A 15,263-nucleotide genomic window follows, 5' to 3' on the forward strand; every position below is an offset into this window, starting at 1 on the left:
AGGGTGGGCCTACTCCAAATGACTTGACAGATTTTGTTGATCCCTCTTAGAGAGCAGGAGTGGGGGTGTGGTATGGGAGGGTGGTCAGTGGGAATGGGAGGGAGGGAAGAAGAGAGGAAGGGAGGTTGAGGGAACTGGGATTGCTATGTAAAATAAGAAAACTAAATAAATTATAAAAAAGAATAAAATTGTCCTTACATCTTATTACCTCAGTGAATTTCTTTTGATCATTAAAATGTACTCTTCTTTTAGAGTATTGTTTGAATTCCATGGAGGAGTTTCATTGTCTTTTCTAAGGAACATGGTCCACTTTCCAATACTATCCCAAGTATTTATTTTTTTCCTCCACTTTGTTAAAAACACACATTTATCTTCTCTCATGGAGTTCAGGTATTTAAAGTTTTTAAATTTCTTCATTAGACTGTAAGCTTTCTAGTGGTTGAATAATTCTTTTTCTTGTTATAAATACTCGATAAACCATGGCTTTTGAATTAGTTTTCTTTGAGACATACCATATTTTTTTTTTGTTTGAGTTACTTAAATCTTAATATGTATTTCATGAGAAAATTGATTTTTGGTCTGACATGAACAGAGATAATGGCATATGGTTGCGGTGATGAATTTCTAGCATCAAGTCTAAGAATAGTAGACAAGAGCTGACAAAGACACCAGATTGGAAAGCACTAAGATCAGAAAAGTAGATATGCTCAGTGATATCAGCAGATAGACTTTTCTCAACTGATAGGAAGCTGAAGGCAAAACTCGTGAAATTATAAAGAATAAATAAAGCAGTATCAGGTAGCCTGTAAGATTTTGATACTCTCTAGGTTTTAGGGGATGTAATAAATAGGCTTGATAAGAAAAATTAAAATAGTATAATTGGACATAGGAGATAATACAGATATATATATATATAAACATATATATTCATTTTTGAAAGAGCTTTTTTCCCATTAAAATGAGTAATTATAATTTTAAATACTCATAACACACCAGATATTTCATAGGCAATCTCTTTTGGTCTTCTACAAATAGCTATAGTCAACCCAGTTTTATAAAAATGTATAATCTAGGTAAGTCACAACATTAGCAATTACTAAATAGGATTACAAATATTTACCTCTACAAACATTTTCAGCATACTATTCCATGTGATAGTCAAATTGAATCAGGAGCATTACTGAAAAAGAGAGACTGGGTTACTAAAAACAAAATATAAGATCAATATCCAATCAAAACTTCAAAGACAAAAATTAAGATATACTTGGCCTAGAACTCAGTAAAATGAAGGGGAGGCTCAGATTTACAAAAACTAAACTTACATGCTCTCATGCTCCATTCCCTGCATATGGGCAAACTAATGTTTGGAAGCTAAGTTAGTCACCAAGTGAAAAACAGAGTATGGTGGATGGAGCCAACCAATTGACCTTGTAAAGTTTAAGTCATTGCTTTCTTTATAAAGATACTTAAAGTATTTAATGATTGTCAAACAAAAATCACTACACTAAAATTATTCCTACCCCACTCTTCTCAGCACAACTCCTTCCAAGTCTCTCATATTCATGATATCTTCATTAATTATTACTGTTTCATATATATGTGTAATGTTTTTCTTTATCTCACAGTATTACTTACTCAATAGTTTTATATTCCAAAACAACTGTTCTTTGCTACAGATGAAACATGAAATTGCTAGTTATTGGCTGATATTTGAAGGAATTTGCTTAAAGTTTTATGATCAAAATTCAATTAAATTAAGAAGAAAAAACATGGAATTTTTTAATGTAGTCTCTGTGAACATGAAGGCTGACTGTGAGGAACTATTTGTCTGCATACTGAGTTCATCCATATTTCACAGCTTCTTGCTTTCTCATCTCTCAGTCCTTGTGAGTAAAGGCCATTGGTGATTGGCAACTACTTATAATTTGTCTCACAAAAAATGAAAATGTTTTGATGAATTATGGAACAAGAAATTTTGGGTTTAGCAAGGGTACTACTATTCTGTGATCATACTCCAGATATCCTTCACTTTATTGAATTGCTGCATTCCTTCCTTGTGATTTCTCCACTGGCTTTTCCTCACTATCCAGCATCAATGTAAAAAGTCTCTAAGTACTCTCGGCAAGTTTTTTTTTTTGTTGTTTTTTTTGTTTTGTTTGTCAGTTCTGTTTGTTTTTCAGTCATTTTCTGGATTTGTAATCCCAAACTTGAGAAAAATTCCCCAAACTCTGTTACTCTAGCATTTTAGAGTATAAATTTTCCTGCTCAATGTTTAGTTGCCAGGAAGAAACTAGGGTTCAATGTCTCTACTTCTTGACCGAAGCTGGTAAATGCATGGATATCTATGGAAAACCATTAGGACTTGGGCCTGTTTTGTGGGGGATGGGGGTGTCACAGTCCTATAGAAAAAAAAAAGAGGATGAGACTCACATGTCTACCTGGAGCCACCTGTCCTGGGTGGGTGGGAGAAACCATGAGGCCGTCTGTTGCTTTGTGGTAATCGCAGTTAGTCAGTCTAGAGGCATTATGGCGAGCGAATGTATGGTGGGGTATGGAAGACAGACAGAGGTAGAGTGGTTCAAGTCCTTCAGAGAAATGCAGATATGAAGAGGAAAAGTTGGTGAGGAGCAGGCTGAGGTAAGTGGCCTGCTTCCCTTCCAGGTCTGGGTCTGTGGACCTACCCCAGCTTCAGTGTATATTAATGCCCCTGGAGCCTGTTACCATGGAAAGGTATGGGGATAAGGATGCAGAGAGTGGGTCCCACCCCTCTCTGGGTGCAAGCAATAGGGAAAGCTGTGTCAGCTATTCATTAGGTGCAGAACTCGGGAAAGCAGGGTTTGCACCCTGTTGATAGGGTCCAGTTGAGCCTGACTGAGAGCATGAGTGTAGGAGAACTGGTTCCACTTCTTGCCTGTCCTGCAGCAGTATACATGTGTGAGAGAGATGCCCTCCTCATCCCTTGCCCCCTCACCCCTTGCCACCTGCTTCATGCAGGAACACTGGCACTATGGTCATGAAAGTGATAGATTAGGCCATGCACCTTCCTGGAGAGCACAATAGAGCCACCCTGTTGGCAGGGGTGCCGGTGAGCTGGTCTCATGGGTTGAGAGCAGGAAAGCTGAACTCACCCCTGTCCCCTTGCCATCTGTTCCAGGTAGAAGCACTGGACTAAGGAGCATGATAGCTGGAGAGTTTGTCCTGACTCTCACCAGTTGCAGCACTTGAAAAAGTGGACCCTGAACCTTGCCTGAGCACCACAGTAGAGCTGGCCCTGGCAGTATGGGTGTGGAGAGCCTTCCCCTAAGGGTATGAGAGCAAGAGAATCTGCTCCATCCCTAGCTTCTTGCTGCAATAGGTGACCTAATTGGGGCAGTGCTGAGGAACTCAGCCTGGTGGTGAGGATGAGTGAAAACTGGTAGATTGAAATACCCAGCTATCACCCAGAAAGAGAAGCGGGGCAATGAGTTGACCCACCCTAGCAAACACCCTATCTATGAAATGCTAGAGCATGTTAGGGGGCTTATCTTGAGGATCAAAGCTGTGTGATCTTCATGATATATGGCAACAAGATGATTTCCAAGAGGAGTCTTAGTAAGGTCTTCTTTTAAATTTGAATTTGTTTTATTTTGGGGAAGGGGTTTGCAAAGGCAGAGGGAAGATATGAAGGAACGGAAAAGTGACTGGAAATGGTATGTACAGAATGAAACCCACAAAAGATCAGTAAAACATTAAGAGAACAAATAAAATAAAGAAAAGCTGTCCTGCCAAAAGGTGTCACCTGCAGAAGGGAAAAGCCATCCCTTAATACTCACTTTATTTACAATGAAGAGGCCCTCACGTCTTTTTAATTGGATTCTCTGTTAACTTCCATATATCAGTGTTAATAGGGATTTTACTTTTTTTTTTTTAAATTTCAGATCATGCACACAGACACACACACACACACACATGCGCGCACGAGCTATAATCTGTTCATTACTTTTGAGCTTCAATTTTTTAGATTATAATTTAGTTGAATCGTTTTCTACCTCTCTATACTCTCTTCACATTCTTCTATATATTTCTCCTTGCTTTCCTTAAAATTCATTCTTCATTTTTTACTAATTGCTATTGTATTTATATATGTATATTGTTTTATGAGCTACCAATAGTATTAAAGCACTACAGAACATATATTTAGCAGAAGTATCTTAAGTACTTTTTTTGATTTGTGTGAAGTCAATAGTTACTATATATAAGAGGTAGATTCTCAGTTTGGTTCACTTGATCCTAAACACTTGTCAGTATTGTTATAGTTCATTAATTAATAATGATGCACACACACACCACACCACACACACACACACGCACGCACGCACGCACACACACACACACACACACACACACACACACACACACACATATATATATATATATATATATATATGTTTCTCTTTCTATGGGCCTTACTCTTTACAAAACCATATCTGTTTATTTTCTTACTTATAAACATACTTTTACTTTCTTTATTTTTCACCCTAAATTATCTTTGCATTTCTAGAACTGAGTACTTTAAACAAGTTGACCCAGATATCTCTAAACGTTTTTTTTTTTTTTTTTTTTTTAACTGTATCATTGTTTTGGTTTTCTGCTTTTCTCCATTCCATCCCTACTCTGACTTGGCATTCCTTGCCATTTCTGCCTAGGTAGTAAGAATGTCTTTAAAGCATGCATTTGTCTCATCATTTTCTGATGAAATGTATATTCCCATAAGGCCCACATTTAAATTTTATCACTAGCATCACTAAAATAACTGCTCTCAATACATTCCAGAATTTGCAGCCAGCAACTCTACCTTCCCCTGCTTCCTTTTTTAAAACCTGTCAGGAAAAGGTGTTCAAAAATATTTCATTCTGTTGTTGCTCAGAGCCGTGAATTTTCATCCTCACCACTTCAGGTACTGTGAGTCAGTGCTAAGAACTGACTTGTGATTTCTTCAGATTTGCTCAGGCTGGAAAATGCACACTGCTCTGTGTCTGTCCCTTGTCTCGAATAAAACATTCCCAGTATTTGATTCAGTTACTGAAATAGTGCCTTCCTTCCAACCTAAACCCTTCAGATGAGTTGCTTGAAATACCTCTGGAACTTTCCAGACACTGGAGGAGAGTACACTATCAAAAGCTGATATTAAACTCTCAAGAACATGACAAATGATTCTGTCTGCCACAGTGCTGAACTTGTGAACCTAAGAGCTGTTTGTCTTCTGTCTGGTTCTATTAACTTTCCCAGTTCTAAGACAGCTCTCCTTGACAGTATATAGAAGACTTAGAATATATGCCATTCTAACTGAGGCATCTTCAGATTATGTGTGTCATAATTACTAGACTTTTGGATAAGTATGAGTTTTTCTTTGTGAAATGTAGAGTGCTTAGAAGATGCTGACAAAGAAATGAAATGGAAGCTGGAAGTTTGGTTCAGTAATTAAAATGGTTCTGTTCTTTCATAGATCCACATTCTCTTACCCATTCCAGGCTTCCCACAGTCATATTAACTTCACTTCCAAAGGATTTTATACCATCTTTTGACTTCTACACACACACACACACACATACACACACACGGACAAAAGTAAAAATAAAATTCTGGGAAAAAACTAAGCAAGTAAGAAGAATGTTTATATGATAGCTCAAGTCAAATAAATGTATACAATCATTCATTAAATAAAAATGAACCATTTCTGTATTTTCTACTTTTTTATAGCATGATAATATTTCCTCTGAAATCTTCCAAATTTTAGAATATTAGGAAATTCATTGGGTTTATTTTTCACTCATCATCATCAAATTAGAGCTTAATGCACTTTCAATTCCTTAATTAAGGAACAAGTTTGGCAGTGTTGATATACCCCTTTGATTCTAGCACTTGGGATGTAGAGGTAGGAAGATCTCCTGAAGATCCAGGACAGCTAAGGATACACAGAGAAATTTTGTTTTGAGAAACAAAGCAAAACAACAACAGAAGGAATGATATAGATCTGTCTGCATTATTATATATGTGTCATGATTATTTGACTTTGGAATAAGTATGAAGTCTTCCTTGTAAAATAGAGAGTACCTGGAGAAGACTGACAAAGCAATGAAATGGGGGCCAGAAATTAAGCTCAGAAGTTAGGAATTCATGCTGAAAATTTTTGTAGGATTACATTCTACAAATGCCAGGCTTCTTACAGTCACATGTAACTCTGACTCCAAGGGCTATCATATCTAAATTAATTTATTCATGTATTCATTCACACATACATTCATACCCACTCAAACAGTAACTCAAAGTACAAACTGCCATTCACTTTTGAGAACAGAAAGGTGAAGATGAATTTGATGAGATTACAATAGCCACAGATAATTGGTATAGTTGTTGTCTCTCAGAGGTAGAAGTTGGAACAACATATATTAGGACATGGACATCATATAATTAAGGTAAATATGACATAAAAGCTCCTTTTCTCTGGCCTACTCTCCATGATACTAAAATATAGTATGAAGATTGTTATTGGAAGGAAGCAATTAAACAGAACTCTCCAACTGAAACACCTGTGACCCATGACAATGGCCAGAAAAGTATATCCTAAAATGTGCAATAAGTGGCAGTTGCATGTTGATTTGCAGCCAACAGCTATTTATTTGTACTTAAATCCCATTCAGCATGAGGGAAATTCATTCCTTTTACTGTAAACCTACTAAGCTTCCTAGGGCTTAGTGTGGTCATGAACTTTAGAAAAGAGACTACTACTACTATCACTTTCTGAAATGAGTATAATTCCTTACTATTTTTTATACCCACATGTATGTGTAGTCCCAAGACATCATCTAAGAAGCTTCTTATAGCAAAAAGAAAATAACACAGAAAACCACAACTGGACATATTGCATATATCAACTGACTGTGAGGAAGCCAACCTCATAACATGAATCAACATTACAGTTACTAAATCTATGGTTCAGGGAATGTTAAGAAAGAAGTTGAAAGAATGTCCAAGCCAAAATATTAGGAAGTCTGCTGGAGAATAGATTTTTTTTAAACAAATGCCTGCATGAATAAGACTGGAATGATGACATTAACAATATTAATGAGAAAAGGAGGGAAGGTTTTTGAAGTCCCACTCCTACAAGAAGAATTAATGGGAAGTAAAGACTGCTAGGAAAAGGAAAATTATCTTTCTCTCCAATCCTCCACTTACTGGTTATCTGATACAAAGTGGAAAGCCTTGGAATCATATACACACAATCAATAGGAATGAACTCAGCAATTTGAATTTCATATAAATATGAATACACATGCATACAGCTGTTATATACTTAAAAGTAACAAAAATAATAAGAGAGCTATCAATCTGAGAGTAGGATATACATGAAATGGGTTTGGAGGAAAACAGTTGTGAGGGACTGTAAGCAGGAAAGGGAAAAGATAAAATGATATAATTATTTTTCAATTAAAAATGTACTTTTAAAAATATCACAGTCTTCAAAAAGTCACTGTTTTAGAAAATGGATATGTAGGTGTACATATTACAACACAAACTCTCAAGTGGAATAACATGGAAACAAAACTACAAGAACAAACACTATGGAGAACTACTTTTCCCTTTTAATGTTAAGTTGTTTAATTATTCCGTATTCACTGGCTGTTACCTATCTCCTCTGTAAATTGTTGGGTTGGATATTGCACATTTCTAGAAAGTGTCATAGTTTAATATAATCATATGATTTGTGCTTTGCAAACACAGTAGCACAGGATATATTCAAAGGAGTTCATGAAAAATGTCATCATGACAAACTGTGAGAACTGTCTTGACTACATATTTGAGAAAAACATAAGAGTGCAGCAAAAATTAAGAATAACTGGACTATTTTGTTCCAGATAAAGATGTACTTCAGGTAAAAAGCAATATTCCAAAAATGATCTAGTTTTGAATCCCTGATAAATTCAGTCCCATAAGTATAGCTTCAGGTAGACTAATAGCTGGCTATTTAAGATGAGTCCCTTTATTTTACAACTTTTGCATCATATTTTTCGTTTCTCCATACTTACACCTTTTTGCTCTGTTGAGTTCTTTGTCCCTTTTCACTATGCACATATTCTGTGAAGTACTGCTCTTTTTTTCCACTCTTTTATACAGTACTAGTCCCTGCCAAACTCACCACTGGATCCTAGTAACGTAAAGTCAGCTGATCAGAGAGCAGCATGAAACATTGCCTGATTCTCAGAGGCTCTGGAATCCTGCTGTACTCTCCACAAGCAAGCATCTAACATGTTGCTGTGTGATGTTCTTTTGAAAACTCAGAATAAGAAGTATACTATAGAAAACCAAATTCCCTTCTCTTATAAAATTGACTTAAAGAAAAAAAAAAAAAAAAAAAACAAAAACCTTTTATGCCTCAGAAGGAAGTTGGAGTTGAATTAAGCCCAAAAATAGCCCCATTAACTTTCATGACAAAGCAAATACACATGTGCAGTATTTGATATATTTTAACCTAATTCACATGAATTCATTGTTTCTTCAGAGTTTTACATGTTATGCAGAATTTTATGTATGACTTGAGAATCAAAATAAATGAAGAAGAAAATATTGGCTCTGCAGTAGATATATCTTTCAAGTATTTGTTCTGAATTGTATTATCGGAAACTCATGGTCTGGTGGCAGCAAACTGTCAATGCAGGAAATTACTAAGACTGTCCTTGGCTCTGAAGATGGGCACAGGTTAGTTTCAACACAATAAAAAAGAGAATCTTTCACAGAGAGCACAACTAATCAGGCAGAATTATTAAATATTTGCTTATTGGAAAATACCTTTTGTTTAGATTTCAATATCATTAATATTGCATGAAAAGAACTTGAATGTGAGATATTATATGCATATGTCCCAAGATTATGTATACTTTAGCTAGGGTGATGTAAGGACATGTTAAGCTAATCAATTAGTACCTATTTTTACTTTAATTCTTTTAGCTTTTATACTATAGCAAAGCTTTAAACTCTTCATTTTATTAATTTAGCCATTTATTCATTTCAAAAGTTGTGTTCTTATTATGTTCTCAATATGTGAAATATATTTTTGAATAAGAAATATAATGTTTAAAAAGAACTTGCAGATTTAAGTTTAATTTTATAGTTGAGGAAATTTAGAATAATTGATTTGTTGTTGTTATTGTTGTGTTTTACTTTCGAATCATGAAACTACTTTATGATGAAGGTGGGACTGGACTTCAGGTGATCTGATTATAAAAGAGAAAATAAAGTAGCTGCCTACAAATTAAAATTTCGTAAACCAAACCCTATATCCTATCAATATCCATTAAGATGGAAGAATGTTTTGATTTTACTTCTGATTGATTTCCAAATGTCAGCAACCCTGAACATTTTTAATGTTTCTTGTTGGCGAAGAATCTTCTTTCAGCAAGACTACCTGTCTAGTAGATGATCTTTAAACAAATTCATTTGTTAAAAGCAACTCAAAATTTGAAATTCAACCCTCAGTTGAACTAACATTTTATAGGTCAGCATCAAAACTTTATTTTTAACTGTACTCATATCTAGATGTCAGGATTGGGTCATTTCCTATTTTCTGGAGTTATCTGAAAAGTGGTTTGCCTGAACCTTTATTTACATTTAAAATATTTTTGTCTTTTTAATTGAATATATTTATTCTATGATCCTCCTTCATTTTTCATAGTCTAGCACCTCCTAGGTACCCTCTATCCAACCCTGTCCAGGTTTACTCCTACACTCAGGCTGACAGCATTTTTTTCTTTGATTATTGCTATTACGTCCACACATATATGTTTGTATATGCACAAACATATATAAATAAATCCTATTGAGTATGTTTTAGTTATTTCTGTGAATGTAATTCCAGGCTAATTGCTCTGTGATGGAGAACAAATAAGGAAGTTCAGACTATTTTTCTTCTCTCAGCAAGCAATCATCCATTCCCTGTAGCTTTTGTTAGGGGTGGAATGCCACACATATTTTCTTCTTCCATGTTAACATAGCCATTGGTATTGCTATTGTTACAGGCTTGTTTATGTAGCCATTTCTAAGAAAGACTTTTATAGAGACTTCTTTGTATTTTGGCTCACAGCCTTTCAACGCCACCATTCTCGATGTTCCCTAAGCCATAAATGTAGGAGCTGTGATGTAGATGTAAGTATACTCTCTGGCATCCAGAAAAGTCAATAATATCTATATTTTGTCCAGTTGTGATTTTCTTTGATGGTAGCCAAATAAGGTTTCATTGAACTATTCTTATTTTGTAAAATGATAGATGAATGATCTGTTGTTTGATGTTTTTGTAGAATGACTATTTGTAAATATGATTACAGATATCAATCTAATAATGTGTGTTCAAGGCACCTATAATTATATTAATCATATTATCTAATGCCTATTTAATTAAATTTTAGTCAAGAAATGAAATCAGGAGTTTCAAAGGAGCATGGTGTTGCTTAATGTAGATGTATTGTGTCACATCCCTACTCTTTGGCCAATCCTGTTGGCAATCTCCCTCCACTCTCACAACAAGATTATTCTACCTACCTCCATGAAGGCTGGTACAGGATCAATAAATCCAATGTCATCTGGATTATAACATGATTCAATGAGTTTTTCTTGAACTTACCTTTACTCACCTTTTAGTTCAGTGCCAGGGTTGATTCTCATTTGTTGGAGCACTGGATTTCCATTCAGTAGATCCTGAAAAGTCTAATTGATCTCATTGTTAAGGCATGTTTCCTGTAAATACTCATTCCTGCATTGTGTCCTATAATGCCTATTTAAAACCTTTGGGGATATGTTAACAGGCTTCTGCCTTCTAAGTATATGCCCTTCAAATATTTATGTGGTTAGTATGTCCCTTATTAGATATGTTAGATATATAGAATTTGCCTAGTTCTTTTAATGTTTCATCATAAATCAATCTTTCCAGACCTTTAATCGTGCTTCCTGATGTTCTTTGAATCTCTTCCAATTTATTGACAGCTTTCTCATGTTGAGATGACCAGAACTGTTTACACTATTCTAGGTGCTGCCTCATCAGTCTCACACTGAGTAATTCTCTCTTCTTGATGTATTATTTGACAGCCCACCTCACTGTCTGCAATTCAAGGATTGTAATTTGGAGACTATTTTCACCATTTAAACTTTGAATACATTTCCTTACCATTTAATTGGGGTATTCTCATATTTCTTACCATCCTGAAAAGCCAGTTTAACATGTCAATTTTTAAAGAAATAGTAAGGAAGGCATGTGAACATTTATACTGCAGAAGTGAGTGCCAGTTTTAAAGGCTGCACACATTTGGAAAGGCTTTGTTATAACACAGAGGAGACCTGTCCATGTTCTGTTATAAGACTAACTAGAACTGGCTCTCAGTTCTAGAGGGTTTTTGCTGTTTGACTTTGAGGAAGTTTCTGGTGACACATTCTAAAATGAGAAGAACACCCTAGAGACTGCTGTGAGAAGTAAGTGACAATGATTCCAATAAGAGCTCAGAAAAATTGGATGTAATATTAGATGCAGCCAATGAAACCAATGTTAACTACTTCACCTGGATCCTTGGATGGAAGTAAATTTTCATAATATACACATATTTTAAATGCACTTTAATGAGTTTTGAAAATGTATATACTTTGCATATACCCTTATGCATATTTTTCTGCTTTTTCATTTCTCAATCTCCTGAAGGCTAGCATGCAAATCATTTCTTTTGATATGGCTTTATTTTTCAAAATATTTGAATGAAATAATATGCTACATATATATGCATGTGTGCATATACAAAGACTTTGTGGCAATTTCAGCAGGTTTCCTCCTTCTCTATGTATTTCAAATATATGTGGAGAAAGACAGACTTTATTCTTCTGAATAACATACCATTGTATGAATAATTTACCTTTTTCTCATATTCTGATCATGAAGGCTGAGCAGTTTTCAGTTTCCTCTATTGTAATTAATATAAATATCTTGATGACTGATCATACACTGGAGTAGTTCCTAATCTCAAAACCAGTGGACAATACAAAGTCAACTTGATAGGAAATGAAGAAAATATAAGAAAAAATTAAACAAACTAAAAAAAAAAATCAAGAAATCTGAAGGTTGAATGGGAAGGAATAAGAGTATTTTGAGAAGAGTAACATGAGGACATAATGGGGTGGACATGTCCAAAATACATTGCACAAAATTCCCAATGAATTAATAAAATGTTAATATTATACAAGTAATTTTGTGGCTACGTGATTTTTTTCTCATTGATCTGAAATTCATAGGTTATAGATATTGGGTAGGTAGTTTACTTTGTCAGAAGTGTTCACCTTCTATTATACATAGACCTTGTGCTTTTAATCCTTCCTATAAGTGTGGGTGTATTCCAGTAGTTCCACATTCTGGTCGATAATTGGTATTGTGAGACTTGTTTTAGCTTTTTTTTTTTTTTTTTTAACTATCCATTATATTGCATATAAAGCACACTTGTGGATTTATTTTGAATTTTATGGCATATTGTGGAACTTTATTATAACTAGTATTCATACATTACCATTTGATGCCTTCTCAAATAGTGTGCTCATTAAAATTAGATTTGGCTTTTACTTTATCATATATGAGTACCCAGTATATATAGTATAAACACACATCATGTTTGTCATTATCTATAGTAATGTAACTATTCAGTTTTGATGAAATACAAATGGTATTGATTATAAAATTATTGACATTTTTCTTCTGTTTACAATTGAAAATTTGATAGTTTTGGTTTTATTACATTTAGATTTATAAATAAATTTCAAAATAAGTTTATATATTGTGCAAAGATCATGTTTACTTTGGTGTTCTTCAAATTACATTGGGATCCAGTCCTGTGAATAGCTTTTGCTGATAGAAAAGATTTTCTACTAAATTTCCTTGATTCATTTTCTTGAAAATATGTAACTGTGCCTGTTAATGTCTATTAAAGTACTGCTTGGAGTATCATTAGGACTATAGTGAATATTAGATTGATTTAGAGAGACAGGAGAAGTTATTGCTATTTAATCAGCCATTGAAATCCGGAGTAACTTCCATCTCCTTATTTATTTGTTTCTTTCTGAAATGTTAAATAGTGTAAAAATTCACTATGGAAACTCTCTGCAATAGCATAAGGATTTAATTAAATAAAATAATTGTTTTAGTGTTTTAAGTGGCATCATTTAATGTTAATTTCACTTTACAACTCATTCTTAAAAATTCATATTGATGCAGAGAAATTTTTGTTCATTAATCATGTTCGCATGTATAGTCCTAAATTCAGTTGTTAACTTGTATCTTGTTGTGGTCTATAAATTCTTCCTGACTATCTGTTTCATTACAATGAATACCATATGCTGCTTTGTCTTCCTTTCTGACCTCCAGTTTTTTTCTTTCTCCCATCACAATGAAAAGGTGAGGATATATGCATGTATGTATTTATATGCATTATATATATATATATATATATATGTTACTTTTATTAGCTTTAGAAAGCATTAAATATCATAGATTAAAACTCTAGATATATGTTATCTATCAATTACTATCTACTCAAGAGATTTTCTTTGTGTTAATTTTTTGATAATTTTTCCATGGAATTAATTAGCTGAATTTCTCAAATGTTTTTTTTTCCTGTTGTTAAACGACCATTTTCTTAATTTGATATTCTGATAATATTGAGTAGTGTATTATTCTGTTTTATATATTTGTAAATGCTGCAACAATAGAGACTTAAACTAAGACACTGTGTATTCTAGCAAGTATTCCGGACAATGAGTTATTTGCTCAATTATCTATTTGCTGTGATTTTTTACTTTAGAGATATCTCTTAAGTTACATGTTGATATTCATTTCTGCTACAGTCTTGCAGGAAAAATAGATTTTTATATTAATTAATAAGAATAGAGTTAAAATTTTTTAAGATTAGTATTTAATTGAGACTTATGGAATTTTTAATATTTTCTTAGGCACATTAGTTTGGCCCTATTTTTCAAATAACTTGAAGCATCATAAACAACTTCATTTTTGATGATCCTCCTTGTCATGTGGTCTATTTTATGCTGCTAATACAACTTCATTTCTTGAATTGATTTAGGTATTTTATGCCATATTAATATTTTGTTATCAACCTCCAACCTTGTCTGTAACTTTTAAAACCTTGCTTCTTAAAAATAGCTTATTATTACTTTTAATGTCTAAATTTTTCCATTTACAATCATTTGATAGAATTATGTTCCACACTTTGTCATCAACATACATTATTGACATTTTTGTCCCAGATTTCTCTCCTCTGCTTCTTCTGCCCTCTTCTTTGAAGTATTCCTCTTTATCTGTTTCCAAACTCTCTGCCTGCATTCTTCATTTTCTATGTTCCCCTTGAACTTTTGGGGTCTGTTGAACCTAGCTATGTAGGAATACATCTTCATGTTTTCCTGCAGATTGGTATCCTACAGATAAAATTTTCACTTTAATATAGTTTAAATTTTTTAATTTGAATCATATGATGAAGATAATAATTGGACTGAATTTATATCTCTGTACCCGTTCTATCATATGTATGCATATATGTATGTGTGATATAAATTTCACTCTATATCTGGACTTCTTTTCCTTTACAGACTTCAACACACATTTGGATATTTTAAAAAAATGAGAAATAAATACTGTCTATATTTACCACATGTTTATCACTACTCATGTCCTCACATCTTGGTGATTCAAACCTCCATATGGCATTATTTTCCCATCAGCATTAGAAGTGCCTTTATTTTTCTTGTTTTAATTGGCTAGCAGTAAATTCTCTCAGATTTAGTTTACTAAAAAGAGTATGTAGCTAAATTCCTTCAAAAAATGTTTTCACTGAAGAGAAAATACTTGGCTAAAAGTTATGGGATTTTTAAAATTTTTTGTGTTTTTCTTGTAGCAGTTAAAATTATGTTTATGTGTGCCTTAGTTATAACTGTCTTTTTGTTAATCAATAGATTTTATAATAATAAAATTAAAATAGTGGTCTTGAATAAAAATTTTAAAACAGTAAAATTAGTTTTAAACTAGGGGATATATATACGTCAATAATTTTACTAATAAGTTATATATACTAGATCAGTAAATGAAAATATGTGAGCAGCTTAATAAACAAACATGTATATTTTAGAAATAGGTGGTGACTTGCAGTATTAGCCTGATAACTGTTAATGTATAGATGTACCAAAATATTATGATA

Source organism: Phodopus roborovskii, unplaced genomic scaffold (assembly GCF_943737965.1).
Source record: "Phodopus roborovskii unplaced genomic scaffold, PHOROB, whole genome shotgun sequence".
In the NCBI taxonomy this organism is placed as follows: domain Eukaryota; kingdom Metazoa; phylum Chordata; class Mammalia; order Rodentia; family Cricetidae; genus Phodopus; species Phodopus roborovskii.